At 40.2% G+C, this 27,643-nt stretch overlaps 1 protein-coding gene across 1 annotated transcript in view; it reads right to left on the reverse strand.

Moving 5' to 3' along the window:
- The window catches only part of Pde1c (phosphodiesterase 1C), a 321,799-nt gene extending 305,816 nt beyond the window's left edge, over positions 1 to 15,983 (reverse strand). Inside the window, exon 1 of the mRNA XM_052173784.1 lies at positions 15,818 to 15,983. The gene's annotated coding sequence lies outside the window, so the exon portion shown is untranslated. The remainder of the gene's footprint in view (positions 1 to 15,817) is intronic.
- Positions 15,984 to 27,643: the final 11,660 nt, after the last annotated feature.

The raw sequence follows: 27,643 nt of genomic DNA on the forward strand, positions 1-27,643 counted from the left end.
TGAAGTCTGGGGAGGTTATTGACCCCAGTAGGGAGCTTATTATTGATGATGAGCAAAATTGACAAAGCCACAAACTGTCCTACAAATATCTATGTTTAGGCCCGTAGACAAAAGCTGCTCCAGTGTTAGTCAGAGAAGCCTTGACTAACCACCTTCTGGTGGTGAAGGAAGCAATTTATGGCCACACGATGCAAAAAACAAGTAGTGGCTGTGGGCCCAGCCCTGCACAGAACATGCATATAACCCTGCCTAAGGCCCAGAGAACACTGCAGAAGGGGGGCCAGGAAGTATGTCTTAAAGGGATAGTCATAAACATGGAAGGGGAGGGGAGCAAACCAGGTGGTAGGGGTGGGGTTGAGAGTGGTCAGTCTGTGTTGCAGACATGTGCAAAAGTTTTTAAAAACAAATTCAATTTTTATAAAAAAAATAGCAAACCATTATACAAATGCATAGTTAAACAATTACAACTCACTACCCCCCCTCCCTGCACATACTGTTTTTATTCAAAATGTGAGCTGTTTCCATTACATGAGAACAATGGGCTAATCTACACTTCTACAGTCTTTGTTCCCCAGGCCAAGGTGGCTGTCTGAGTCACAGCTTCTTTGTTCCTTCAGAAAGGATACCACTCACTCCTTGGAGATGTTTATGTACCTCTGCCTTCAAATACTTGTTCCTTCCTACCTGAACTTAGGTTATAAGCGCTGTCTAAACAAACATGTATGTCTGCAGGTCTGCCACAAGCAGCAGAGCTCCAACCTAATGTTCCTGAAGCCTAAAGACTGTTCAGCCTTCCAAATACACTTTTTGCCACATTTAACAGTAATCAATAACCAGGGAACCATAGCAGACTAAGTGTGATGGGAAGGTCTAGTCGATGACTATTAACTACCACTGCATTTAGAAAAATTCAAACTGTCAACACTGCTCTAATCTATGGAGGGATACCATTGGTTTCTACCTAAATCCATCTCTGCATCTCCTCTAGGTACCATGTAACCTACAGGTGACCAGATCTAGGATTATTTTATATCTCCATTACTGCCTAGAAAACCTATATTTTGAAGCTACATGTATAGGATAAATTTAATTCCTAAGTCTGTAGCCTGGGAAGAATTACAGTCTCTATTCTGCCTCCACAATGATCTCAAAAAACAACAAAAATGTTCACCCATTGAATAAAACTGGAATTCTTTTGCTGCACCAGTCCCTCAAAGCTTAATCCTGAAACCCCAATCAGGGATGGCAAGGGAATTAATAAAAGGACTATTGACACTAAAGAAACAACAGACACATGGACACACAGAAAAGCCAGAGTCAGGTGGGCTATGCCTACTCTGATGGAGACACACTACCTAATATAACACACTGGAAAGTTCACATGTTATATACAGCACTGTAGACAGGGTTATCTGGTTTTGATAGGAAGAGTATAAGTGAACAGAATCATACTATAAACATCTGGAAGGAGGAAGCTACCATTGCTCATTTTGTTATATACTGTTTACTTGTTCCCACTCAGAACTTCAAGGAAGGCTACACCATCCCCTGAGTCTCACCCAGAAAGATTTTTCCATTCCTTTGTGGCTGAGGAAATGGGGACCTGTGTCAGCAATATACATTCAAGATTTCCCTCACTCAGGCAGGCTTCCTCTGTGCTCTACACTCCTTCCCTAATAACACAAGACCCTGCTACCCTTGCTTACTTTACCTTTACAACCTTCTCTTGGCTGTCCCTAGACTTTATCAGCCTCCCTTTTCTATACCTTAGACACAAGTCCAACAACTCCTTTAACCCATACCATTTTCCTGACTCTGTCCCAAATTGTTTGCTTTGCTCTACCCTTTAGGACAATACAGAGTGGATCCATCCATGGATCAGCTAAGTGCAATTCACAGATGTGTTCACAGATCCACATGAGGCTGGGAGAGTAGGGCACACCAGACACTAGTCCAGTTCACTGCCTGTATCTCCTGTACCAAGACAGGATGCCACTGTGGAGGAGGGCAAAATCACAATTGATGTAGAAAGGCCCTAAGAGGGATCCTGCTTTTTTCTTCTAGTTAGTCAAACAGCTTGCCATAATGCTGCTGGAACTAGCATTTCTATTACTTAAAGCATTTTGTCACATTATTACAATGTTAACAACCTGACTAGATATCCTGATGCAGAGGACAGACTTCAAGAGCCAGTCAAGTGATAGCCATATTTTCATTTCACAAGACACAGATTTAAAGGGGTTTATTCTCTTCATTAAAAAAAAAAAACCTCAATTTCAGCATACATATACATCCAAAAAAAGATACAGAAAGCTATTGGCACTAACATATGGTATTTTTGAGTTTTTTCCCAGGGCCAGGGTCCCAAATCATCAAACCAATCTGTTTGTTTACCCATGCATCCACCAGTGTGACTTAGCCCCAGGCCTGGTGCTGGAAAGGGAAAGGCAGCAAGTAACACAGAAGAAGTGGGAAACCATAGTCAGCCTCTTTCTGAGGTACTGAGGAGACACTGGCAACCTGACTGAAAAAGAAAGCGACAGTTGAAGGTCTTCTTTCTTCCCTTCTCTGGAGAGATAGATACCTGCCCCTTGTCTGGAGGCCCCATGCCAACAGAATTGCAACAGCTGGTAAGTGACCAAAAAGAGCAAAGTTTAGCTTTTTTATGTTGTCCTGTAGACTTGGTGTAGTTTGAACAAGTGCCAGAATTGCCTGACATCATCAGTCAAACCTGAGGCATCACCTAGGCTCCTGAATGGAGAGTCAGCTAGTGTTGCTATCATAGGAACAGCTGTAGCCATGGCTGAAGACTGGACCATTTGGTCAAGAACCATAGGAGATTCATAACCAGACCCACTAGTCAAGTCCAAACACTTGAGCATCTTACTTCAAGAACCTAATGTTAACCAGACATGATGAGGCATACCTATAATCCCAGCACACTCAGAAAGCTGAAGCAAGACATCAGAAACTTGAGGCCAACATACTGAGTCCCAAGGCTGACGTAGCAAAACCTCATCTCAGTACGGGAGTGGAGGAGGAGAATGGGGCAAGGGACCCAAATTATGGGGGGCACTATCGAAACGTAAAGCTCACAGAAGCTTCAACTGCACCCCCTTAGTTCCCAGTAAAGTAAGGAACTCTAGAGGAAGTTCTGGCCAATTAAAAAGAAACCTTGAAAGCAACATTTTCTTCACATTCTAGGGTGCTAAGAAAACTGTAATCGTGCTACACAGGTCTCTCTCACACTGTGATGTCAATCTATAAAGTATAATTTCTGTAAAGTAGTTCTCATCCTCTACTAGCAAGCAAGAATAAATGTTCTATCTTTTAATAAATAACATCAAACATGTTTAGCAAGAAAGGAATCTGGGTACGAGCCTTAGCAAGCTGAGTTCTAAGAAGCACCTGTGTGTTGGAGGGCTTCTGCAATCCACAGGATACCTCCAACAGAATTTGTACCAACATCCTATCTCTCAACCAGGAAATCCCCTGATGTCAAGGAGATAATGAAATTATACTCCCAGAGCCTGAAATTATACAGCTCTTATATTAGGGAAGGAAGAGAAACTCAAAAAGAGAAGGCTGCCCTATTAGCTAGCTCTGTTTCTGCAGTTCAAAGAGAATGTGCCCTGGTTTGAATAAGAACACACACTCTAGGCAAGAGAGGGTTAGAGACAGGTCCCATGGCTGGAATCAAGGCATGCACATATATGTATGCATGACTCGGATAAAGGAAATAGTCATTCTTTCAGTATAATTTTAAATTCTCCTCTTTTATGTTCTTTTGTTGTTCTTGTTGTTTTAGTCCAATGCTTCTAAAGTCTCCTGTAAGCAATAAGAGTATAAGAAATTGAGGCAAGTTTCAGTCTAGTAATAATACTACAGCCAATGGGAAGCAACAGTCCCTCATATGAAATATAAAACTAAATATGCAGCCTGGGCCAGAATTCCTAGGATCATAGCCTTGAAGCTGTGCCCAAAGCACTGAGCTGTAAGTGACAGAGTGGTCCAGGAGAGGATACCAGCATGGCTGGATACTTTTTAAAGTCAGAATTAAACACACAAGAAATGTATCAGGGGAGACAATGTGAAAGGAGCTGAAGAATATGGGTGAAACCAGGAAGGGGATTTGACTCCCAGCAAAGGAGAGAAGGAAAGATAGATGGAGATGATTTAGCTTCTGTGCTATACCAAAGGAACCTCCCCAAGCTCACTAAGGAAGCCTTAAATCAAGCCCTCATCATAAAGATTAGCATCTGCAGATAGATTCACTGTCTCTGCCATGCTCAGTAACCTTAGCCATCACCAGGCCAGTTGTTCCTCACAGAATAACAGGGTCGTGGTGTAAGCATGTTCCTGTAGTAAGAGATTTGACAGCTAAATCCATGGCCATAATAAACAAGGTCCTTCTTTCCAAAACTCCCAGTAAAAGGACCAAGAAGAATGCCAGGGCAACAGTGAGTGCTATATCCACATTTTCCCAACTTTAACGAGAAAAATCAGTCTCTAAAGATGTCATTAGAGAAAGAGACCTACATAATACCTTCCCAGCAAACCAACATCACTATAAACACTTCTCTGATCTTCAAGTCTCTCCCATGGGGATCCTAGATTTAAAATTGTGTGTGTGCAGATGTGTGTGCACATATGCACATATTTATATGTACGTGTGCATATGCAGGTTACAGGTGTAAAAAGGTGGCTCTTAGAGGAGAAGGTGGCAGTGTAACACATTAACTGGAAGCAGAAGGAGGAACTAATTGGTGGAAGAATGGGAACCAGCTGGAGGACAGAGAACAGAGGCAGGAAAACAAAATGAGAATAAAGGCATGATACATATGCAAAGAAATCATAATGAAATTTGTTATTCTGACCCAAGAAAATGTTATAGATGAATAAAAATGTTTTAAAATCCTCAAATTCCTCCCCTTACATTCCTTCTTGGTAAACTTGAGGAAGACGCTTTGGGTTATTGAAGACCATAGAGAAACAGAAATTCCCTGAAGGCAACACTAAATCAGGAAAGTAAATGTGTTTGGAAGCCCCTATAGGTAGCCACACATGATAAGAGAAGTCTGTGCAGCCAGCCTTCCCATGAACTAACTGGACACACTAACCCATGACTCATCTGGGATGAGGTTGGAACCCCCAGGGACTCAGCCACATGCCATGCCCACCATCAACTACACTGCACACTTCCTGAAAGTAATCAAGTCAGATACTGACTTCTTGGCAGGAGGCCCAGGTGGAAAAATGACTGCCAGATGCCAAAATGAGAGGCTTGATGATTTAATATGGAATGGAAAACACAAGCATCCAATGGCATCTGAGGCCTTACACTCCTCCCACATTGAAGTGTGTGCTCCATGGAGATCTCTCTCCTCTTGAGAACATATGCTTAATTTCCTATGGACAGAATCTAGGAAATAAATGCCAGAACCCAAATACAGACCTTCTAAGTGGGAGAAGAAGGCCATCAAGCCTGCTGTGACTCTGGGGAGTAATGTCTTCCTCTTCCAAAAGCAAAGCTATCCAAAGCTACTCCACCCACCCAAGCAGTCACAGTTCAAGGTGATCAACTGAGATGACTGGTACACAGGGGAACTCCAGGCTGCTCACAATGTTGGCTCAGCATCTAGTCTTACTCAAAGCACCTACAGGGCACACATCCTTAGGACCCAGGGACAGAAGAAAGGGCTTGGGTATAAAGGACCAATGAAACCTGGAACTGTGTTTGGACTTCTTGGAAAAGAAGGAATTGGAGGTTGTTAGCCTCTTTAACCCACTTAATCCTAACAGTAATCTCTGAAGCTTGTGTTTCTGTTCAGAAAATGAGGAAACTGGGTAAAAGGGCTCCACATAGGTTAAGAACTACACATTACAAATTCATGCTTGCGATATTCCAGGCCTTACCACTGAAAAGATGGTCCTCAGGCCACCCCATCTCCTGGAGATTATTGGAAACTCAGACTTACATCTAAACCAAGATGTTCATTTAACAGAATTCCTCAAAGAATCCTTTCAGACATAAAGTTTGAGGGGAAGTGCCTGGAAAGACTTCTATCCAGAAGAGTTATCCAGGTGAGTTGAAAGCACAACTCTTTTCTAGAAAAGCACTTCCTGCCATGGAGAAGGGTAGTGTCTGCATTACATCAATGTGTATATTCACAGATCACTCTCAGATTAATACCACTAATCACATTATCTTAATTCATTACAGTTCCAGGGATGTGAATGTCATGGTGATGTGGTAGGTGGAAATGGTAGAGAGGTCTTGGCCTGAGCCAGCAGTTGGGGTAGGTAGGAGGCTATTATTTCAGTTCTTTAGCTCTGTTGCCTGATGATAACTTTGGACATGTGCTTTGGTCTCTCAATTTCTCAATTTCTTGACATGTGCGGCCTGGATAATAATATTTACTTTGCTAAGGTTTAAAGGCCATAGATGAGCCCACGATTGCCTAGTAAGAGGCAAATTACAGATAAAGTGCTCATCAGGGAATCCAGCATCCTGAGTGCTGGGATTAAAGGTGTGTACCAGCACACAACTATGCTTTTCTTAAGAAGAGCACCAGGGGCTTTCTGGTAGACCAGAATTTAATGATGGTTGCCACCCTGCATTGCCACCTGTGAGTTGTCCATTACAGGCATGTTCTCTGATAGATAAATGGATCTAATGGCTGGTTGTAAGTCATGTGCGTCTCCTTTTGTTAGGAGAATGGAACCTAATGGCTGGTCAATCCTGATGAAAATTTGCATCCCAGCAACCTAAATATTGCTTATCTCTAACATGCTTGGCTAGCAGACTATTTATCTTTGTTGTATTTAGTGCTCCCTTAGATAAAATCTATTTGGTATGACTTAATGTCCTGTAAGCAAGTCTATTAGCAAATCCTCTATAACATCAATTCTATATTTTAAGTTTCTTCTACATGAGAGCCATGCCTGACAGTATGATGATATTTGTTATTGTATCAATGAGCCTGAGAAAGACCAAAACATACAAACTTATGAAAAGTTTCTGAAAAATCCATACTATTCATAGATGTATGAACTCTTCCTATCTTTTGGGATGAAAAATAGAATCTAGCCATTCAGCACACCATCCTTTTGGTCTAGGAAAAAACTATTTGAATTAAATTATTCCACTGTCAAACAGATGCTCACTTTTTCCTGAAGTTACTTTGTGTATATTTGCTTATACCTACTTGAAAAGATGTAGAAAACCTCAGGGAAAGGTGGAAGTGAGCAACTGGCCCCTTCCTTTCGAGTATCTTCTTAATTTGGGCATGCCGAAGAAAAAAGTATATAATGCCATATGAGGCTAGGTGACAGCAGGGGACAATAAAAACACTGTGAAGAGGACATGCAGATTTGGTGGGATCATCTAATAAGTTTATGAGATCATACGCAATACCCCATCTTCCTGGCAGGTGATGAAAAACAGAGCAGGATTATATCTGATACTCAAACTGACAGAAACATGGAGCGTCTAAGAGGAGTCGAAGAACACGGAGGTATTCTTGAGGACTTGGAACATAATTGCCATTATAGTTTGGATCTTGTTTGATAATAAGGGTTGGTAACCATATTTCATGGCTGTAGATTTTTAAAAGGAGAACAAGAAGCTAGCAATCAAAGCCATCACTTGTCCTGAAGCACTCAACAGTAATGACAATACAAAGTTCTTGGGAGGATAGGTGTTGACAGTTTCTGGGCATTATGAGCGTCATCTCAGCATACAAGACACACAGGACCTCAGGTGAAAACTCCCAACTGTACCTGTTTCCCAGAAGTTCAAAAACTATGTGAATATACATGTGATAGTTTTTTTTCCTAAGTCACAGACATTTTGAATCAACAAGTCTCAGGTTTCCATGGTACATATACTCCAACAAGTATTATTTAAAATTGATCTATAAAATCAAAACAACCTTGAGATTTCACCTCACACCAGTCAGAATGGCTAAGGTCAAAAACTCAGGAGACAGCAGGTGTTGGCGAGGATGTGGAGAAAGAGGAACACTCCTCCACTGCTGGTGGGATTGCAAGATAGTGTAACCACTTTGGAAATCAGTCTGGCGGATCCTCAGAAAACTGGGCATGACACTTCCTGACGACCCTGCTATACCACTCCTGGGCATATACCCAGAGGATTCTTCAGCATGCAGTAAGGACACATGCTCCACTATGTTCATAGCAGCCCTATTTGTAGTAGCCAGAAGCTGGAAAGAGAGCCACTATCTTGGCTCCAGGAACTCAGCCAGGAAACCGCCTGACCAGCAGGGAGTCCCACGGTTAGACGGAACCCCATGGTCCGAGGTTGCCAGCCACCATCTGGGCACAGGCAGATCAACCAGGTATGCAGAGGGCACTAGAGTGAAGGATTGCCCAGGACACAGCCTACCTGGGTTCCTCCCCACCAGGGAGACAGGCTGCCTACAGCTGCCTAGGCATGTATCCTGAGGAGCCCATTTGACCTGCAGTATCCTGCGGGGACCATCTGACCTGTAGGAAGCCCCATGGTTAGACTGAGTCCCACAGTCTGAGGTCACCAGCCACCATCTTGGCACAGGCAGATCAACCACGCCCACAGGAGGTTCAAGCACAAGCCACTGACAATAGGACTAACATCAGAGATAACCAGGTGGCAAAAGGCAAATGCAGGAACGTTACTAACATAAATCAAGGCAATATGGCAGCATCTGAACCCAGTTCTCCAACAACAGCAAGTCCTGGATATTCCAACACACCAGAAAAACAAGATTTGGATTTAAAATCACTGGTCATGATGCTGTTAGAGGAACACAAGAAAGACATAAACAAATCTCTTAAAGAAATACAGGGGAACATGAATAAGTTAGAAGCCCTTACAATGCAAACACAAAAATCACTTAAAGAAATTCAGGAGAATATGGGTTAACAGACAAAAGCCAATAAAGAGGAAATGCAAGAATCATTTAAAGAAAAGCAGGAGAAATTTGGTCAACAGGCAGAAGTCATGAAAGGGGAAACACAAAAATATATTAAAGAAATACAAGAAAATACAAACAAACAAGTTAAGGAACTGGGCAAAACCATCTAGGATCTAAAAACAGAAGTAGAAACAACTAAGAAATCACAAAGGGAGACAACTTTGGAGATAGAAAACCTTGGGAAGAAATCAGGGGCCATAAACACAAACATCAACAACAGAATACAAGAGATGGAAAAGAGAATCTCAAATGCAGAAGATACCGTAGAAACCATGGACTCAACAGTCAAAGAAAATGCAAAATGCAAAAAGCTTGTATCCCAGAACATCCAGGAAATCCAGGACACAATGAGAAGACCAAACCTAAGGATTATAGGTAGAGATGAGAGTGAAGATTTACAAGTAAAAGGCAGCAAATATCTTCAACAAAATGATTGGAGAAAACTTCCCTAACCTAAAGAGAGAGTTGCCCATGAACATACAAGAAGCCTACAGAACTCCAAACAGGCTAAACCAGAACAGAAATACTTCCTGTCACATAATAATCAAAACCCCAAATGCACTAAACAAAGAATGTTAAGAGCAGTAAGAGAAAAAGGCCAAGTAACATATAAAGGAAGACCGATTAGAATTATACCACACTTCTCACCAGAGACCATGAAAGCTAGAAGATTCTGGGCAGATCTCATGAAGACTCTAAGAGAACACAAATGCCAGCTAAGATTACTATAGCCAGCAAAACTCTCAATCACCATAGATGGAGAAAACAAGATATTCCATGATAAAACCAAATTTACACAATATCTTTCCACAAACCCAGCCCTACAAAGGATAATAGGGGGAAAACACCAATACAAGGAGGGAAACTATACCCCGGAAAAAGCAAAATAATAAACTTCTTTCATCAAGCTCAAAAGAAGATAACCACACAAATATAAAAATAACATAAAAAACAACAGGAAGTAATAATCACTACTCCTTAATATCTCTTAACATCAGTGGACTCAATTCCCCAATAAAAAGACATAGACTAACAGACCAGATACATAAACAGGACCCTACATTTTGCTGCTTACAGGAAACATACCTCAGGGCCAAAGACAAACACTACCTCAGAGTAAAAGGCTGGAAGACAATTTTACAAGCAAATGGTCTTAGGAAACAAGCCAGAGTAGCCATCCTAATATCAGATAAAACTGACTTTCAACCTAAAGTCATCAAAAGAGACACGGAAGGACACTTATTACTGGTCAAAGGAAAAATACACCAAGAAGAACTCTCAATTCTGAACATTTATGCTCCAAATGCAAGGGCACCCTCATTCATTAAAAAAAACTTTACTAAAGCTCAAAGCATACACTGTACCATAATTGTGGGCAACTTCAACATTCCACTCTCCTCAATGGACAGATCAAGAAAACAGAGAAACTGCTAAACAGAGACACAGTGAAACTAATGAAAGCATTGGACCAACTGGATTTAAAAGATATATACATAGAACATTTCATCTTAAAGCAAAAGAATATACCTTTTTCTCAGTACCTCATGGTACCTTCTCAAAAATCGACCATATAATTGGTCACAACACAGACCTCAACAAATATAAGAAGATTAAAATAATCACATGTATTCTATCAGATCACTATGGAATAAGAGTGGTCTTCAATAGCAACCAAAACATCAGAAAACCCACATACACATGGAGGCTGAACAACATTCTACTCAGTGATACCTTGGTCAAAGAAGAAATAAAGAAATCAAAGACATTTTAGAACTTAAAAGAAAATGAAGGCACAACATACCCAAATCTATGGGACTAATGAAAGCAGTGCTAAGAGGAAAACTCATAGCCCTGAGTGCCTCCAAAAAGAAAATGGAGAGAGCATACACTGGAAGCTTAATTGCACAACTGAAAGCCCTGGAACAAAAAGATGCTAATTCACCCAGGAGGAGAATAAGACAGGAAACCATCAAACTCAGGGCTGAAATCAATCAAGTAGAAACAAAGAGAACCATGCAAAGAATCAACAAAACCAGGAGCTGGTTCTTTGAAAAAATCAACAAGATATATTAAACCCTTAGCCAGACTAACCAAAGAGCACAGAGACCGTATCCAATTTAACAAAATTAGAAATTAAAAGGGAGATATAACAACAGAAACTGAGGAAATTCAAAAAATCATCAGATCCTACTACAAAAGTCTATACTCAACACAACTGGAGAATCTGGAGGAACTGGACAGTTTCCTAGACAGATACCAAATACCAAAATTAAATCAGGATCAAATAGATCAACTAAACAGTCCCATAACCTATAAAGAAATAAAAGAGGTCAGAGAAAGTCTCCCAACCAAAAAAAAGCACAAGACCAGATGGCTTTAGTGAAGAATTCTATCAGACTTTCAAAGTAGACCTAGCACCAATACTCCTCAAATTATTCCACAAAATAGAAACAAAAGGAACACTACCCAACTCGTTCGTTCTATGAAGCCACAATTACGCTGATCCCAAAACCACACAAAGATCCAACAAAGAAGGAGAACTACAGGCCAATATCCCTTGTGAATATCAACCAAAAATTCTCAATAAAATTCTTGCCAACTGAATCCAAGAACACATCAAAATGATTATTCACCATAATCAAGTAGGCTTCATCCCAGGGATGCAGGGATGGTTCAATATATGGAAATCCATCAATGCGATCCACTACATAAACAAACTCAAATTAAAAAACCACATGGCCATTTCATCAAATGCTGAAAAATCTTTTGACAAAATTCAGCATCCTTTCATGCTAAAAGTCTTAGAAAGAACAGGAATTCAAGGCCCATACCTAAACATAGTAAAAGCAATATATAGCAAACTGGTAGCAAACATCAAGCTAAATGGAGAGAAACTTGAAGCAATCCCACTAAAATCAGGGACTAGACAAGGCTGTCCCCTCTCTCCATATCTTTTTAATATAGTACTTGAAGTTCTAGCTAGAGCAATTAGACAACATACAGAGTTCAAAGGGATACAAATTAGAAAGGAAGAAGTCAAACTATCACTATTTGCAGATGATATGATAGTATACTTAAGGACCCAAAAAACTCCAACAGAGAATTCCTACAGCTAATAAACAACTTCAGCAAAGTGGCTTGTTATAAAATCAACTCTAGCAAATCAGTAGCCTTTCTATACTCAAAGGATAAGCAGGCTGAGAAAGAAATTAGGGAAATGACACCCTTCACCATAGCCACAAACAATATAACGTATCTTGGGGTGACTCTAACCAAACAAGTGAAAGATCTGTATGAGAAGAACTTCAGGTCTCTGAAGAAGGAAATCGAAGAAGAGCTCAGAAAATAGAAAACTCTTCCATGCTCGTGGATTGACAGGATTAATATAGTTAAAATGGCCATCTTGCCAAAAGCAATATACAAATTCAACACAATCCCCATCAAAATCCCAACTCAGTTCTTCATAGGGTTAGAAAGATCAATTCTCAAATTCATCTAGAATAACAAAAAAAAAAAAAAAAAAAACAGGATAGCTAAAACTATTCTCAACAGTAAAAGAACTTCTGGGGGAATCAGTATCCCAGACCTCAAGCAGCACTACAGAGCAATAGTGTTAAAAACTGCATGGTATTGGTACAGTGACGGGCAGGTAGATCAATGGAATAGGATTGAAGACCCAGAAATGAACACACAGCTATGCTCACTTGAACTTTGACAATGGAGCTGAAACCATCCAGTGGAAAAAAGATCCCTTTTCAACAAATGGTGATGATTCAACTGGAGGTCAGCTTACAGAAGAATGCAAATTGATCCATTCTTATCTCCTTGTACTAAGCTCAACTCCAAGTGGATCAAGGACCTCCACATAAAACCTTACATACTGAAACTAATAGAAAAGAAACTTGGGAAGACCCTTGAGGACAAGGGCACAGGGGAAAATTTCTTGAACAGAACACCAATAGCTTATGCTCTAAGACCAAGAATTGACAAATGGGACCTCATAAAATTACAAAGTTTCTGTAAGGCAAAGGACACTGTCAAAAGGACAAAAGGGCAACCAACAAATTGGGAAAGGATCTTCACCAATCCTACATCCGACAGAGAGCTAATATCCAATATATACAAAGAACTCAAGAAGCTAGACACCAGAGAGCCAAATAATCCTATTAAAAATGGGGTACAAAGCTAAACAAAGAATTTTCACATGAAGAACTTTGAATGGCTGAGAAGCACCTTAAGAAATGTTCAACATCATTAGTCATTAGGGAAATGCAAATCAAAACAACCCTGAGATTTCACCTTATACCAGTTAGAATGGCTAAGATTAAAAACTCAGGAGACAGTAGATGTTGGCGAGGATGTGGAGAAAGAGGAACACTTCTCCACTGTTGGTGGGAATGGAAGTTCGTACAACCACTCTGGAAATCAGTCTGGCTATTCCTCAGAAAAGTGGACGTAACACTTCCAGAGAACCCTGCAATACCACTCCTGGGCATATACCCAGAGGATCCCCAGCATGAAATAAGGACACATGCTCCACTATGTTCATAGCAGCCCTATTTATAATGGCCAGAAGCTGGAAAGAACCCAGATGTCCCTCATTGGAGGAATGCATACAGAAAATGTGATATATTTACACAATGGAATATTACTCGGCAATTAAAAACAATGAATTCATGAACTCCTTAGGCAAATGGTTGGATCTGGAAAATATCATCCTATGTGAGGTAACCCAGTCACAAAAGTACACACATAGAATACAGTCACTGATAAGTGGATATTAACTCAGAAACTCTGGATACCTAAGACACAATTCACATATTAAATGACTCCCAAGAAGAAGGAAGAAGAGGTCCCGAATCCTGAAAATGCTTGAAATAATAGTTAATGAAAACAGAGGCCATACATTTTCAAGAGATAAAGTGTATGGGAGGGGTTAGAGGGAGGAAAGGGACGTAATTATATTCTGATCTCAAAAAAATAAAATAAAAAGAATAAAAGCAAAAAAAACCTAGCATTACCAACAGGGTAACCAGATACTAATTAATTACTATTGATAAACAGTATTTTGAGTTTGCTTGACAAGTTATATGCAAAAAAGAAAAATCTCACAACTGATCCCGATATTCAAAAGTAACAACTGCACAAGTTGTTCCTCCTTCACATTCCCACAGCAGTCAACCATCCTTGGAAGAATGGTTGCATAAGAGCACTCAGAACACCAGAAAATGATTGGCTAATACCAATGAATTTCTAGCCTCAACTGATACAAAGGTAGAATAATTGTGCCTCCTCTTGGCTACTATGCCAAGTTATACAAGGTACCAAAATTAAGTTCCCACCTTAATAATTTATCCCTTAGTCTCTTTCAAAATGAAGATGTTGGCCCAGACTACACCAGCAAATCAGGTTAAAAAGAAAAAAGCCTTCAATCATTATACACTTACTTTTTAAAAGCTCAAGGAACTCTAAGAATGGGTAATGGTAATGAAGATGACACACAAATCAGACGGTCCTGTGCAAGTAACTCTTCAGTTGACAATTATAAAAGACATTGAGCCTCTTTTCAGATGGAGGAACTGGTTATGGATACACCGTATATGAGGAGTCAGGCTCCAGGGCAAGATTACACAAACTAAGAAAGCCAGTCAACATCCACACTTTACTACTGTCATTTGCAGAAAAATGCAGGTTCACAGAGAGAGCTTATCTTTATTTCAAAAACCTCAAGATGCAATAACTAACCCCTTTATGGGAAGAAGAAAAATTTTTGCCTACAGTTCTTGTCTCCCCAGTGTAGCCATCCTGTTGCATAAAGAAATCCAAACAAAACTCCTATTCACATTTCTGTTCAGACTCATCTATAATTCAGTCTACATAAGAACCTGCACACAATGAAATGGTTCTAACTAAGCCGTTATACACACTACATCTATGTAAAAGATAGCTCATTTAAAAAACATTTCCTGGAGTCTAAGAGTTGCCTAGAGTGAAGTTTATATGTTCCACTTGCCATTTGGAGAATAGAACAGTTTATTGAGTCCAGAAAAGTAGGGTCAGTAAAGTTACTGTACAGAAAGGAAGGGAGAAAAGGAAATTGGAAGAATTATGAAATCTCAATATCAGTGAGACAATGGCACTGGATGTTGCAAGCTCCATTCATAAAAACATAAATCTCATTTTCATAACACATTCACAACCAGATTAACTTTTATTATAATGGAAAAGAAAATAATAGAGATGTAATGAAAATGGAGCATACAGTTAAAAGAAAATGAAAAAGTCCTTTCCAGGGAGATGCCAGATGAAGGGACCAGGAGCAGAGCAGCCAGCCATCTGAAGAACAACACAAGATTGCATTTCATTTGCCTTAGTGATACAACTTATATCTCTCACAAGTAGAAACCTCTCCCAAGCAAGGGACAAAAAAGATACAGGGCTGAATGAACCCCACCACATGCTTTATCTCTGTGCTTTTATCCAAATGCATTATTACACATTATTTTACATAATAATGCATTATATTGCATTATTTGAAGCAAAAGTATCATTAACCCAATTCAAGCTGCTGACATCACTGAGTCCTAAACCTCAGCACTGAAATGCCAATACCAATGAACTACTAACAGAAATAAACCATAGACTGGATATTCACTACATTCATGAACGTTACATGGGAGTCCAGTTAGTATTAAAATCCTTCACCAAAAATCTTTCATCATTGCTAATTCATACAGTACATAGAAACAGTCATTTGCTGACTCCTGAGTAGGCATCCAAATGGACTGAGACAGCTCTCAAAACCTTTAAGAAGGAACAAACTGGATTCTCATCCACCAAACCTGAAGGATGTCTTCACCAAAGCTTCTGGGCTATCCAGCTGTGGCAATTCATCTGCCAAAATTTCTTCTGGAGGTCGGGTGTCCTGGACAATTGTTGGCCGTGGCTTCTCCTTAACATTCCCAGTGAGCCCATCAATGAGGGAGTTCCACAGACAGTTCTGTGACTTAGACCCTAAGGATAAAAGAGAAATGTACAAATGAGTCACAGCTGTGCCCTTCATCCCCACCCAGGATATGCAAAGGCAGAGCAGAAAATTTAGACATCTCTCATCACCAGTCACATCACAGGGCTCCATGAGTAGATACACAGCAGGCAGTTTTTTGGATAAATAGGGGATCTTTTTATTGATATGCAGAAGACAGGCTAGCACTAGATATAAAGAATTACAGCTGAACATCACAGACATCCTGCTTCAGTGCAGAGGGACCAGCTCCACATGTTGGGTAGTACCACCTGTATCTATGAAGCTGTCTATCCAAAAGAGTGCCCTCCTCTAGGAATTACAAGTCACTATCAAGCTGTCTGATTCTTCTGCAATATTTAGATTTGGGAAGGCTATTTTGCAGTATTTATTGACAGTCCAGTCTGAAAACACATCAAACATGTCAGCTAAGTGTGAAAGGTGAACACCTGTGTAAATGATGTTATAAGTGTAGAATTGAATTAGACAAATGTGGTGGTTTGATTATGCTTGGCCCAAGGACTGGCACTATTAAAGCCACCACACCAAAAGATGTCAATATCAACATAATAATGTGTGATAATATAATAAAAATATCTCTTACATTCAATGAGACTGGAAGTTTTTGCTGGATATTACAACCAGAATTAATAATACATCTTGAGGTTAAGACTTAAGAATGGCTTACTATATACTCAAACTGTTGTTTAATGAGTTTTTGAGAGAAAAAATATAGCAACCAACCTTACTCGCCTTGGATTTCCCATGTAATCAACTTTTCCAATATAAGCTAAAGTATGGCTGTGATCTTAAGTTTGGTACTCTTGCATACCCCTGTCTCACAGAGTGATTCATATGTGCTTGTACTTCATGATAGTCATTTGCTGAAAACAGAACATAAAGTGAAAGCAGCTTTATATCATCAATATCCATCATAAATGTTGGCTGCAACATATGAATATTGCTTGATAAACAATGATGATTATAATAGTATTTATTATTTGGGTCTGTTTGGGTCAGTTAGAATCAGTGACTTAATCTCTTTTAAAATTTTGTAAACTATTCCTTATTCTTTCTCTTGTATGATACTTTCTGTGCTGTTCAATCAAAGGAGAGAGCAAAGCCCTTTGTTACAGGCTCAGCCATAGGCACACTCATGTGCACAAAAACAGAGCCAGGAACAGATAGATCCACAAGACAGCATTCAGGCAGGCTAGATTCAGACTTATACAACAGACAGGCAACAATAGGAGATGAGGGGGGCAGACACCAAATCTGGGTTCACTCTTGGATAAATTACACCAAGTAGAAGTGCTTAATAATTTCTTTTCAATAATGCAACACTGACACATTATAAGTGATTCTAAGTTTATTATTAATGCATTCAAACCAAAGCACTAAAAGAACACAGCCTTGGTAGGATGTGACAAAATGTCCCTTTACCTCTTATTTTTTCTTTTATTGGATATTTTCTTTATTTACATTTCAAATGTTATCCCATTTCCAGGTCTCCCCTCTGGAACCCCCTATCCCATCCCCCTTCCTCCTGCCTCTATGAGAGTACTCCCCCCACCATTCCTGCCTTCCCACCCTGGCATTCCCCTATACTGGGGCATCAAACCTTTACCTCTTCTAGCTCTTCCATAATGACATAGATCCCTGCCTATTAAGCATGGTTGTATCTTCTGGAAACTCTGTATTTTGACATCTGTCCACCTGTACATGCCCAACACAGCCCAACTTCATCACTTTCCTTGGCCTCCTGGCCTTGGTCATCCACTAGCACCCAGGGTCACCCAGCTCCCTCTTTATTGGCTTTCATGTTCCTGATCTCTATTCACTGCCCTAATAACCCTAACTCCCTAATCACCCAGAGAACAGATCATGTGGAGTTAAATATCAGCAACCCTTCTGCTCCAGAGATCACAGACATCATTCAGTTTCCCCAACCCTGTGCCTTCTTCCCTGAACTCACTTATTCCTCCCAGAGAAACTCAAATCATGGCTCCTACTCACAGTACCTCTCCTTCTGCATCTGTTCCATGATCTATTGCTTCTCCATACGGCCACAATAGGAACAATGAGTATAAAAACAATTATTTATACAATGTCAGTTCTCTCTTAATTTGTTGATTTCATCATTCTGAAGAAATAAATTAAAACAGTTGAAACACAGTTAGTCATGCAGTAATGGTTTTATATTGGCATCAAGACACTGTGAGGTGGGCCAGCCTTGCTTCCATAGAATTGCATTCATCTGGCTTGACTTTTAACACTCCATCTACACCGAAGGAATGCTACTCTAATTTAACAAAGCCTATTGGTGGAACATGAGTAATGTATAGGGAGGAGTCTGAGACAACACTACCTTTGACCACGCTGCAATAGGAAGGTAGAGAATAGGTGTGTATGCACATGGAGACACTTAGCTTCTTGAAGACCTTAACTAGCCCCCTGTATCCCACCCATCATAGAAGAAATGTTGGATTGCTATGCCTGAAGGATGGCTCTGTTATGAAGAGCAGAAGAATGTCAGACATCTGAGCGAAAGTACCTCCCTGAACCTTTTTCAAGGACCCATAACAGTGAAAAGTTCTATTAATAATCATCACCATCCATGATGATCCCCTTGGAGTGTTCATTCAAACTACTTTTACATGAGTCAGGAGCACATTAGGAACAGGAAACAGACTCATAAACCCCTGAAATACCGGACAGTTTTGAAGCCCAACCATATAGCTTAATATGATCTGGTTTTATTAATGAAGTCTGGTTCTATGTTAATTATATGTTAATGAAGTTCTGGTTCCAGGAGAAAGAACAAGAATAGCAGCTGCTACGTAAAGGTCTTACAATCAACTTCCTGGGCATTTTCCTCCATTCCTTCATTTTCTTGTTTAATAAACATGCATTAAAATTCATCAGTGACCCAGGTCCCATTCCAGACCCCAACATAGAGAGTTGAATAGAGAGTTAGGGATGTGAAAGGAAGTGTTGGAAATCTTCAGTGGATCCAAGTTATAGCTCCTAACGGTCTTCTTTTAAATGTATTGGTTTGCCTTTGTAGCTCTGACCATTAACAATACACAGCAATACACCATTGCTAAGGAGTGACAAGGTATGAGAGGAAACCAAAGACGGTTCACCTGCTCAGCTTCAGGAACTTTGAAGAGCAACTAGGAAACATCACACAGGACATGAATCTAAGGTCAGAGCAGCACTGCAGCCAATAGGATAGGGCACTGCAGCAGTTCAAAGATACAGCAGAGCTACCCACTGAGGCTGGAGACAGAAGATTGCTGTCTAGAGGAAAATCAAAAGGCTTTCTAGGGCCTTGAATAAAATGGTCAAAACCATGATAGTCTATCTTCTCTTCAGGGAGCAGACTGGTAGGTACACTGTAGGGCAGTACTAGAGGAAGGTCGCCATGAAATCATACAAAGTGAGGCATATTATTTTTAAGCAAAATAGCAAGGCTTTATATATACAGATGACTAATCTTAAGTATAAACAAACATAAGACACAAATTCCTTTTCAGGCATCAGGGACTTCATAATATATTTCTATCATTTTTGCAAATCAAAAGAATCATAAAATCCAAGCCACCCTCAGTGCAGGTCCCAAGGGGATATGCAAATGGTGTTTCCAAAAACCGTACCAGCAAATAAGGACACAATGACACGCTTAAGGGAAGAAACAGATAAGGACTCAACTTTCATTAGCAACTCCCAGCTCACCTGCCTTCCTCCTTTAAAGGAAAAAAAATAAACAACAACAACAACACAAAAACAATACATGTAATTCCCCAGCTTTTCTTGCTGCTGTAGCTTGCTTTGTGTTGTAATTCTTCCCCAGTTAATTATAATTGGAAATTCCTGAGGCTATCCTGAGAACATGTTTATCCCTTTAAACTTCATCTTTCCCTCCTTTCTTGTCATTTCTTCTTCCTGCTATAAGGTGACAATAGTATTTGAGCTGCAGCAGCCATCTTGTTAGCATGGGGTGATAAGCATTAGAACAAAAACCTACATCTTGCAAAAGTAGTTTGGAAAAAAAATCAAGTAGAAGCAATAGGAAGCAGTAGTTGATGAGGTTCAGGTGATAAAGAAACACTATTAAGGAAAATGCTAGCCTTTGAAATGAATAGAGTTTTGTGGATATCCTGTGCAGCTCACCCAACCCAGGTTATCACCACTTTCATTATCTTGAACCTATTTCATACCCTGAAATTAAAGAAAACAGATGGGTAATATGATTTTTGCCTACAAAAAACAAGAACCTATCAAATGAAATACAACTAATTACTTTCTTGCAGATACTGACAAGTCTTGACAGTTTTATGACTATTAAGCAAATTCATTTCTGCTCTCCTGCTGGTCTTAATTATCTGTCAGCCTTAGGATTTGCTGTGCTGCATACCTACCCTGTCACTATGACAGGATGTCTGATGTAAAAGACTTAAGGTAGAAAAGATTTATTTTGGCTCATGGTTTTTGTAGCATTCATCTACCACAGCAGAGAAGGCATGAAAATAAGAACTAACATCATGACAACAGGAAGAAGAGAAAATGAAATATAGAAAGAGACCAGGGCAAGATATAGCTCCCTAGTGACCAATTCTTCCAACAAGGGCCCACCTTCCTTCATATGCCGCATAATATCACCAAAATGTCTATCAGGAGATACATTAAGTCCTTATGATTTAATAGTTTCTGGAAGCACCCCACAGCCACACCCAGAGTGTAGTTGACTCATGTCCCAGGCGTCTATCAACCTGATCAAGTTGACGATCAAGATGAACCATTGTATCTTCCAAATAGCTGGAACGTATTCCTGGTTTCTTTAACAATTAAATCAACTCACCAACACATCTTTACATTTGTGTGCTTTTAAAGAAATTAGCCTTTAGCAACTCCAAAGGCACCAAGCTACCCATGACTAAAATTTTTCTGCCCTCGCTTGAAGATTCTGTTATAATTAGCCTACTACCACCTACAGGCCACTTGAATTACCTGCCATGTATTCATATTCTAAGCATCTATGCCACTAAACAATACTGCCAAAGGAAATATCTCTATATGCTAATAAGGATATATTTAAATGGGAGTGATATGCATAAAATTTGTATTTTATTTTCTCTCTAGTAAGAAACAAAAAGAAATTTGTAAAGGATCAAAATCTATGAAAATAGTGTAATGGATGAAATAGTAATAGATTAGGTGTGAAAGGATGACTTTACATTTATAAATATTTTATATTGTTGAACTGTGTAGATTTTTAATATTAAAAATAAATTATGACACTTCCGGAGGACCCTGCTATACCTCTACTGGGCATATACCCAGAGGATTCCCGGGCATGCAATAAGGACACATGCTCCACTATGTTCTTAGCAGCCTTATTTATAATAGCCAGAAGCTGGAAAGAACCCAGATATCCCTCAGTGGAGGAATGGATACAGAAAATGTGGTATATTTACACAATGGAATACTACTCAGCAATTAAAAACAATGAATTCATGAAATTCTTAGGTAAATAGTTGGAACTGGAAAATACCATCCTAAGTGAGGTAACCCAATCATAAAAGAATACACATGGAATGCAATCACTGATAAGTGGATATTAATTAACCCAGAAGCTCTGAATTGTGGGCTAATTGTGGGCTAATTGTCCCAAGACACAATTAGCATATCAAATGATACCCAAGTAGAGGGAAGGAGAGGGCCCTGGTTCTGAAAAGACTTGATCCAGCATTGTAGGGGAGTACCAGGACAGAGAAATGGGAGGGGGGTGATTGGGAAATGGGTGGAGGGAAGAGGGCTTATGAGACCTATGGGGAGGGGGGAACCTGGAAAGGGGAAAGCATTTGGAATGTAAACAAAGAATATAGAAAATAGCAATAAAATAAAATAAATGAAAATCTAAAATTGTATACAGACATAAACATATGAATCTAACTATATATAAAATGAATGAAAGCTATAATTGAACATAAGAATGAACTAATATCTTCTGACAATTACAGAACAATGCATGCTTAAGAGAAATTTTAAACTCCTTGTGGCACTGGGAATTCAACCCAGGATTTTATACCTGCTAGGCAAGAAGCCTACTACCAAGTCATTCCCCCTGCTCTAAGCGATCAAGTCTACAAATACATGCAGACACACACTAGGAAGAATTCTTAGACTTGGTGGGAGTCTTGAGACAGTAATCCTAAATTGCGTCATATATGGGCTACAGAAAATTAGCATGTGAAATGCTAGAAATGAGAGCTTTTATTTTAGAAGGAAAAATCACATGGAAAAAGATGGTCAAGAAAGAGAAGAGGAATGTGGCTCTCTCAGTATGAACACATGATCACACTCAGTAGACACTGAGAACATGTTTGATGACCAATTTAATTAGCAAAGAATTAACTATTATTCAGAAAGGAAGGGAAACACAAAAATAAAATGTGGGCAAAATTAGTTTCAATTTTTAAAGTAAAATGTGTTTTGTATCATGGGCAACAATGGTGAAGAATCGCAGGAAAAACAGTAAGAGGAGGACCAAGCATGACTAAGTACATCACAGGAGTCACAGTAAGAGGACCTAGTATACCAGATGCAGCACGACTCCAGGGCAGAATTCCACCTCGTAAGAATAAGGCCCTTTTGGGTCCTCTCACATATGCCTATGGGGTGTTTTCCATAGAACCAGAGAAGCCCCAGCCTTGGGGAAGCATCCAGATCTTGAATTGCTTCACCATGTAACTTAGAGCCAGTTTCCATTTAGAAATGGGATGGGGCAGAAGTTTATTGAGAAGGCATTTCTTTATTTCTTTATTTTTTTTTCTTATTGTGACCCATTTATTTTTATTTATTTTTTATTTTCTATATTCTTTGTTTACATTCCAAATGATTTTCCCTTTCCCAGTTCTCCCCTCCCCACAAGTCCCATAAGCCCTCTTCCCTCCATCCATTCCCCAATCAACCCCTCCCACTACTCTGTCTTGGTAATCCCCTACATTGTTGCATCAAGCCTTTCCAGGACCAGGGCCCTCTCCGTCCCTCTTCTTGGGAATGATTTGATATGTGAATTGTGTCTTGGGTATTCAGAGCTCTGGGCTAATATCCACTTATCAGTGACTGCATTCCATGTGTGTTCTTTTGTGATTGTGTTACCTCACTTAGGGTGATATTTTCCATTTCCAACCATTTGTGTAAGAATTTCATGAATTCATTGTTTTTAATTGCTGAGTAGTATTCCATTGTGTAAATATACCACATTTTCTGTATCCATTCCTCCGTTGAGGGGCATCTGGGTTCTTTCCAGCTTCTGGCTATTATAAATAAGGCTGCTATGAACATAGTGGAACATGTGTCCAACTCCTGGGCATATACCCAGAGGATTCCCCAGCATGCAATAAGGGAAGCACTTTCAAGAAGCAGCAGAAGGCAGTGAGAATAAATCACAGACTCAGGACAAAGCAAAGACACAGATGCATCAGGGAGTTTCCATCATTGTTGACAGATTTGTATTCTTCAAAAACAGTATCTGAACTTCTGGACTACATTCATGTGTTATGCATGTCTCTTCCAGACAACTCAATAATATCCCTGGGTGGCCCTATCTTAGTCTCCTGCCTCACTTGTCACCTAAACGTGAGAGGTTCTCTCTGAGGGGTACTTTTAAAAGTCAGGACACTCAGACATTCCCCAAATTAGTCTCACATAATCAGGGTGATTGTTATCTAGATCTGTCAAGGGTCAGATACTGAACAACTAGAAGCATCTCTGAAACCCCAGAACCCATTTCAGACAGGCCAGTCTAAGCCTGCTGACCCTGCCTCACCTGTTCCTTCCCAGGAGAGCCACAATGAGGCTCTTGTCCACACAGGCTTGTGTCTTCCACTGCCATATGACCAACCCAGTACTTCCCTTGTGGCCCCAGAGTATGAGACATCCTCCTCTCTTCTAATGGCATCTGGGTGCCTAACTGTGTTTTCAGGGTCATTCCTCTGATACTCTCATGAGAAAAACAATAATATAAATAAATGTATCAAAAATAGGGCTAGTAGGGCTAGATTCTAGACAGTTCTTCAGATGAGTCGTTAATTTTCTGAATTAACCCTCAGAAATGTGTTCTGAGGGTTTTCCATGCATGGGCACCAGACAGTCCCTCTATGGGTCGAGAATCCCCAGAGGGAAGCTGGAAGAAAAGTTCCAGCGGAGATTCAAAACAAGCCCCACTAGAAGCAAAGCCAGGCCTAGTACACAGAGAGTCCACAGTTTTGCATCCTAGGAGGAGCACAGTGAGTTGGTCTCTGCACTGCTTCAGCTGAGAACCATTTGGACAACTCTGACAAAGTGGGATCGAACTGCTCCTCTGCTCCTGTCAGGAATGTAGGCAGAAGAGTCTCCAGGGGGCACTGGCTGGAAAGTCTTCTCTGACAAAATAAAAGCTAGAATTTCCACCACTCCAATTTATTTCAGGCTGACTTGAAAGCATGAAATTCTCCTGACTACATAGAGACAAAAATACAGAAACAAAATCACGTGAGTCTCTTCCAATAATATCAAAAAGCCTCGTGAGGGAGATCACAGGTAAACGAAGCCTTCAGGATACCAAAAATAGTGTGGCTCAGGTGCAGGAGGCAAGCAGCTCCACTGTGCCCACTCCATCTCATCTGCTCCTCCTGCTCCTCCTGCTCCTCCTGCTCCTCCTGCTCCTCCTGCTCCCAGACCCAGCTGGGTGCTCCTCTGCCTTCTTCCCAATTCAGTACCCACCCAATCTCCTACTCTCCCCTCTGTGTCCCTGCCACACCTCCTTTCTCTTGCTTCACCATGACATTTCATGTATCCCAGAACCCTTCCAGATGCTCTGTAAATCCACTTGACTCTTAAGCTCTATTAGCAGTTATCTGTAGCCTTAAGCACAGCAGGAGAAGGAGCAATCACATTCCAAAGTATCTCCATCCAGTACTCACTGCTATGATATCGGATGAGAACTGCCTTAGTGACTATAGGACCAATGCTTCTTCAAAATGCTATTGAGCATCAGAGGATTATGTCTCCAAAGATTGAATAGCCTGGATCACAGAGTGAGAGAGGGAAGGAAGAAACCTAATCATTTTAACCCAATATTTTCTTTCCTCATCCTGGTTTCTATGAGATACCTTACAGTGTTTACACTTTCACATAAAAGAAAACACAGATTCCTAACATAGATCAAGAAGAGTGGTCCATGCTTCAGAAAGTCTTTTACAAGGAGAACAAGATTCACTGGGGAGATCTCAGGCCTCGAGGACGCAGTTTGTAGCTTTAGAGAAGGGAGTTCAGCTGCGGGGAGAAGGGACCATGCAGGGTAAGTTTAATGGACTGAGAAAAGACAAGGGCACAAGCAAATGGGAAGAATATAAATCAGGGGTAGCCACAGATTCACTTTGTAGTGTGCCTAACAGAGGCATCCTAATATACTGTCTGCAGGAGGAGCCCCGGGTAAGATGGTGATTCTATTTCATTCTGCCCAGTGACTTATCAGCTAGGGTCTGAGTAAACAATGTATACAATCTGTTGCCACGTGCTGAGAATTTAGAGTCTTGAAAAAGCACAAAGTAGGGAGGAAATGTAATTCTACAGAAAGAAAAGGGACAATGCCTAGGTGATTCCCAAAGCATATGACTTTGTATCCATCCTCCTCTCCCCCTGAAAGAAGCTCCTCTGTGGGACTTTACTCCCTAAAACTGAAGGGATGTTATCGAAAGCAGAAGGGAAAAAAAAGACCTAAGTCCTGACTTCACCAAATCCTACAGCTCTCTCTTCAAGCCTGTAACACCTTGCCAGCATCTTCTGTCACTTGTTTCCCTGATATCAACAGCTCTTATGGAGGTGATGTGGGATCTCAAAGCAGTTTGACTGTGTCTCCCTAACATCTAGGGATGTTGAACACTTCTTTAGGTCTTTGTTGGCCAGATGTATCTTCTCTTTTGAAAACTGTCTATCCAGCTCAGTATCTCATTTACTTATTGGAAGCTTTCCCTCCCCCTGGTATTTAATTTAGGCACTTCTTTGTGTACCTTAGATATTAACCCACTGTCTGACATTTAGTGGACAAATATTTTGTAAGCTGTTCTTCTTGGTAGTTTTTTTCTGTATAAATCATTTTAATTTCACTTAATTCCATTTGCCAATTCGTTTGTAGCTGGATTTTAGCTACTTTGTGGGTTCTTCTTTCTTCCAACTTTGTCTACCTCGTTTCATCTACTCTTTCAACCTCCTAACACTAGATAAGAGAGAAAAACACATAGAGAATAAAGGAAAGAGATCCCTAACAAAGTCAGTGGTCAGATGTTATCCTTAGACTCCTTCCTTCTGGTTAAGGGTATCAGTTCTTTGGGGGCAAGGTTGATCTTCACCAACAGGATATCTAATTTCTACTTGTTTCTTCTTTGCCCATGTCTACTTGACAAACCATGACCAACAACAACCAACAACTAACAACAACCCCCACCACCTCTTGGGGCCCTAGCATTCATATACCCTCTGAAAAGTTCCCAGAATTCAAACATCATACAATCTCAGAAACTATCTGTAGGTGGCAAAAACCATGCCCCCTCTAGAGCATGCGGCAACTCATAGTCAGCTGCTATGGACAATTGGGAGTAGCTTCACAGCCCACATCTTGGATTAAAATAAAAACATATTCTTATAATATATCTGAGGTTTTTTTGAAAGGAACTGATATTCCAAAATTGTCACTACATTTCCAAAAATTACTTCCTATACTATTGGCATCTTTTTTTTTTTTTTTTTAGGTTTTTTTTTCAGGTTTTTTTCAGTGTTTTTTTTTCATTATTATTTTATTCGATATATTTTTATTTACATTTCAAATGATTTCCCCTTTTCTAGACCCCCAATCCCCGAAAGTCCCATCAGCCCCCTTCCCTCCCCCTGTTTTCCCACCCAACCCTTCCCACTTCCCTGTTCTGGTTTTGCCCTATACTGCTTCACTGAGTCTTTCCAGAACAAGGGGCCACTCCTCCGCTCTTCTTGTACCTCATTTGATGTGTGGATTATGTTTTTGGTATTCCAGTTTTCTAGGCTAATATCCACTTATTAGTGAGTGCATACCATGATTCATCTTTTGAGTCTGGGTTACCTCACTTAGTATGATATTCTCCAGCTCCATCCATTTGCCTAAGAATTTCATGAATTCATTGTTTCTAATGACTGAATAGTACTCCATTGTGTATATATACCATATTTTTTGCATCCACTCTTCTGTTGAGGGATAACTGGGTTCTTTCCGGCTTCTGGCAATTATAAATAGGACTGCTATGAACATAGTGGAACATGTATCCTTATTACATGCTGGATAATCCTCTGGGTATATGCCCAGGAGTGGTATAGCAGGATCTTCTGGAAGTGAGGTGCCGAGTTTTCTGAGGAACCGCTAGACTGATTTCCAGAGTGGTTGTACCAATTTGCAACCCCACCAGCAGTGGAGGAGTGTTCCTCTTTCTCCAAATCCTCGCCAACATCTGCTGTCTCCTGAATTCTTAATCTAAGCCATTCTGACTGGTTTAAGGTGAAATCTCAGGGTTGTTTTGATTTGCATTTCCCTAATGGCTAATGAGGTTGAGCATTTTTTAAGATGCTT

The sequence above is a fragment of the Apodemus sylvaticus genome, chromosome 2 (genome assembly GCF_947179515.1).
Source record: "Apodemus sylvaticus chromosome 2, mApoSyl1.1, whole genome shotgun sequence".
Classification (NCBI taxonomy): Eukaryota; Metazoa; Chordata; class Mammalia; order Rodentia; family Muridae; genus Apodemus; species Apodemus sylvaticus.